Source organism: Fulmarus glacialis, unplaced genomic scaffold (genome assembly GCF_000690835.1).
Source record: "Fulmarus glacialis isolate BGI_N327 unplaced genomic scaffold, ASM69083v1 scaffold27478, whole genome shotgun sequence".
Lineage (NCBI taxonomy): Eukaryota > Metazoa > Chordata > Aves > Procellariiformes > Procellariidae > Fulmarus > Fulmarus glacialis.
In genome coordinates, this window is record NW_009228038.1 from 1 (window position 1) to 338 (window position 338).

Here is a 338-nt window from a genome sequence, read left to right on the forward strand (position 1 = left end):
GGGGCGCCGTTTTGGAATGCGGTCGGTTGTGTCACCACCAGCCCCTTTTCCCCACACCCCTCCCCGTGACACCCCCCTGATATCGTGGCTTTGGGCGTGTCGCTGGCCGTGATGCTCCAAGGAGAGACTCGGGGCCTACAGCTGGTGTTTTACAGCAGCTTATGTCGACTTGTAGGGTTGGATGGTCACCCTCGCCGAACTGAAACGCTCTCTGTGCTATTCCAGATCTGAGGTGAGCAAAGCATGTCAGCAGGAGGAAGGGAGATTATAAAAATCACCTGTGTAGATAGTGAGCCTGGGCCTGGCACGTCAGGCTCCTGGCTGGACGTTATCACTGC